The sequence below is a fragment of the Bos taurus genome, chromosome 11 (genome assembly GCF_002263795.3).
Source record: "Bos taurus isolate L1 Dominette 01449 registration number 42190680 breed Hereford chromosome 11, ARS-UCD2.0, whole genome shotgun sequence".
In the NCBI taxonomy this organism is placed as follows: Eukaryota; Metazoa; Chordata; class Mammalia; order Artiodactyla; family Bovidae; genus Bos; species Bos taurus.
In genome coordinates, this window is record NC_037338.1 from 12,396,521 (window position 1) to 12,400,629 (window position 4,109).

Genomic DNA, 4,109 nt, shown 5'->3' on the forward strand with positions numbered 1-4,109 from the left:
GTTTGGCTCTCTGGCCTCTGCTTTCTCAGCTCCCTCAGGACCCTGAAAGGGTCCTCCTGGCCACCCACAGTCCCTTCATCAACACCCAGTCCCACCCACTTCTCAGGGAGGAAGGTCTTCCCCTCAGGGTTGGTCCTGAAAGGCCACCCCCCCCCAACTCCCCGTGTGAAGGCACACAGAGGTCTGTGGCTGTGTCCTGGGAGCAGCAGGTCCCCCAGGGAGTGGAGGGTGTACTTGGATGGTCGTTGGCCCCAGAAGCCTGATGTGGGATGGAATGACTGGGAGCTGAGTCCTGGCCGCGTGGCTGGGCCAGGTGTCTTGGCAACCAGAGTGCTGCAGAGTCCAGCTTGTTTACACAAGTGAGGACATGGATGTTCACAGCCACACGACAAATAGGAGAGCAGAACTCAGTTCTCCTGACTTCCAGTCTCACACTCCATGAGGCACTTCTCAGGGCTATTTCATGGGTGTCACAGGAACGCATTGATTCTGGGACCAAATCAGTTTGCAAAAGGGCTTAAACAGAGTCAGGCACGCTGAGGGCTGGACAGTGAAGAGCTCACAGGCTACAGGGGTCCCTAAGCCCACTTGATGACTAAAACCATGTCCTCTTTGCCCATTCTCAAACTCTGTGACTGTCATAGAGCCCAGAGATGACCCTGCAAAAGACACATCGTCCAGTGCCAGACAAGGAACGTCCAGGGCAGTCCCTAGAACAAGGGGCTGGGGGTGGGGAGGGAGAGAGGGCAGTGAGTAGCAAAGCCGTGGTCCCTGGAGCTACACCAGGCACCGGGGGGCCCAGCCCTGGCAAGCACCAAGCCTCACAGTGCTCAGGCCAGTCCCAGACCCTGTCTGTGCCCAGGCCCTTCCTCAGAGCCTGGGGAGTGAAAGTCCCCACTGAGCTGGCCTGAAAAAGGCCGTTTTGTGGCTTCAGTGTTTCTTTTTGATACAATCAGTCAGACCCAACCTCAGCCCAGACAGGGCCTCTCACAACCTGGGTCACAGAACCGGGCCACCCAGAGGGGCATCACCAGCATCTCCTGGGCAGTGCCACCGGTAGGCTGCTTCACCCTTGCTTTGCTTCCCCACCCCGATCTGTACTCCCCAAGCCCTAACCTCCACCCTGGGGAGGGGAGAGCAAGGTGATCCCCCGTTTCCTTAAGCTGAAGCAGAGTCTCAGCATAGCAGGGATGTTCCCAGAACCATGCAGAAGCAGAGGATGTCATGTGTCAGAACGGGGACCACCTGGCCCTAACAGCACAGGCCCCACCCAAGGGCTCTCTCAGACTGAGGCCTCCAGGGCCAGCAAGAAGCAGCAACAGACACCCCCAGCTTCCCTCAGGAAGTGTGCCAGTGGAAGGCAGTAGTTTTTCAGAGTGTAAATTCCATCTCTCCCGGTGGAATGTCCTGTGTGGCAGCAGAGGTGAAGGAGCCTGGTCCTCGGGCTGCCCTCGGTCTGACCGCCCTGCCACGGGGTGGGAGGGCGCGGCTGGGCGGGTGGCTGGCCTGTCATCACCAAGTCTGTCCTGGCCTCTCCCCCGTGGGCCCAGTGGGCCAGTGACGTCTCCCGCACGGCTGCCTGCCCCTGGGATCTCCTGGCCTGGAAGGAGAACACAGGCCGCTGTGGACAGGCCGACACGGCCGCTGTTTGTCCAGGGGTTGGGGCGCCAGGTTGGAGGGAACTCACAGACCGCACATTCTGCCACCTCCCAGCACTTTTCCAAAACAGCCTGCCTTGGTTGGGCCTGGCTGCCTGGGGTGGCCGGGGGCTGGGCGCCAGGAACAGGGCAGGGGAAAGCAGGGCCTCAGGGCCAGCGAGTGAGGTGGCTAGGTGAGGGCAGAGACAGCACTCTGCCAGAGCCAGTCTGTGGGCTGGGTCTTGGACTGGGGCAGGGGGAGCGGGAGGAGGACTGTGTGTGTCTGTGTTGGGGGCTAAAGGAAAAACAAGCCTGACTAGCCTGAGTACTCAGCTGAGCCAGCCAGGCTCTGTTCCTCACAAAGGCTCTGAAGCCCTGAGCACGGTGTGGAGGTGGTGATGGCGAAGCAGCAAGCTGGGCCTCAGGTTCCGCTGCTTATCTCCTGCCCCACTTTCCTTTCACCGGATTGGTCTGCCCCGCTGGCCTCATCCACCCCCAGGGACTCTGGCCTCCCAGGAGATACTTATTCTAGTCCCTGCAACCTTGGCCTTCCCATGATGAGAATGCCTCTCCGAATCCTCCTGAACCCTAGTGCTCTAAGCCTCTGCCCCCCTCCATCAGATCCCCCATGCTGCACAGTAGTGGAGCATATGTGAGCCCACAAAGACTTCCATGGGAGTGTGGCGCTAAGACACCAAATTTGGAAGCAGCTGGGTCTGCCCCGGGGGGCTGTCAGAGGCACAGTGGGGGATCCTTGGCTGCTGGCAGCCCTGTGGCCAGGTTGCTGGCCCACGTGAGGGCATCATGCTCCTGTGAGGGAATGTGGGTGGTCTTGGAGGCAGATGTGCCTGGGCAAGGCCCACCTGCTTGGCTATAGTCCTCTCCTTCCTGGCTTGTCTCCACCCAGAGAAGCCCTTTTTGCCTTGCCTCGTGTAGACTTGATTTTTTTTTAGACTTTGACATTTTGGTAAGTCCTTCCTTCCCACAGCTTTTTCCCTCTGGGACTCACCCTTAGATTCCCTCTGAGAGAAATGTTTTGTAGGACACATTGTGAGTGGTGCCCTCAAAGGTAGGCAGGAGCGAGAATGCTCCACCCTGAACCCATAGGACAGTTTTCACATAGCAACTCCTGCGAGGTCTCTGATTGGTCCAATTTGAGTCACATGCTTATCCCGATGGGAAAAAGGATGGCTACCTCTGATTGGTTACCTTGCCGTGGGAGCAGCTACATCGCATATGATTGGCAGCCCAAGGTGGAGGTGTGAGGGAATTGTTGGAGGGGACAGATGGAAGTAAAATTTACTCCAGAACACAGTCGAGGAGGGAGAGAAAGGAACAAGCAAGATGGGGAAAGATCCTGGCTGCCGAAGTGATGTGCCAGGACTGTAGAAGGAGGATGTGTGATGAATGATAGTTCAAGAGAAGAGAAGCTCTTAAGTGGCAGACTCGCATGCTTCTGGTGAGAATGCATGGCTATGATGTCAACTCCTCGTCCGTCAGAATAAAGTGCGCCATGTTTCCAAGGGCTTTGTGTGACAGTGCATGTTGGTATTTTATTTTGAAATAATTACAGATGCACAGAAAGCTGCAAAGACAGTACAAGAGAGGTCGCATGCACCCTGCACCCAGTCTCTCCCGATGGCTTCTTACATAATTATAGTACAATATCCAAACCAGGAAACTGACACTGCACAGTGGTTGTGTGTAGTTTGATGCCATTTTATCAACTACAGATTCATATAGTCATCAGTGATATCAACATACAGAATTATTTCACCACCACAAAGATCTATATAATACTTTATACTCACTCGTGGTATACCTCCCCACCAGTCCCTTCTCTCTCTAAGCCCTGGCCACCGCTACTTTCCCGTGTCTATAATTCTGTCATTTCAAGAAGGTTAAACAAGCGGAATCATTCAGTGTGTGATCTTTTGAGATTTTTTTCCCCCTAACAAATCATAATGCTCTGAAGAACCACCCAAGTTACTGCTGCTGCTGCTAAGTCGCTTCAGTCGTGTCCGACTCTGTGCGACCCCATAGACGGCAGCCCACCAGGCTGCCCCGTCCCTGGGATTCTCCAGGCAAGAACGCTGGAGTGGGTTGCCATTTCCTTCTCCAATGCATGAAAGTGAAAAGTGAAAATGAAGTCTCTCAGTTGTCCATGACTCTTAGCGACACCAAGGACTGCAGCCTACCAGGCTCCTCCGTCCATGGGATTTTCCAGGCAAGAGTACTGGAGTGGGGTGCCATTGCCTTCTCCAGTTACTGTATATATCATTAATTTATTTCTTTTTGTTGCTGAGTAGATTTCCATGGTAAGGACGTATAACAGTTTGTTTAACCATTCACTTGTTGAAGGATATTTGGGTTGTTTCCAGTTTTTGGCTGTTTCAAATGTTATGTTGAGGTTATTTCCTTCTATTCCTAGTTTGTTGAGTTTTTACAATGAAAAGGTGTAAAATTTTGTTA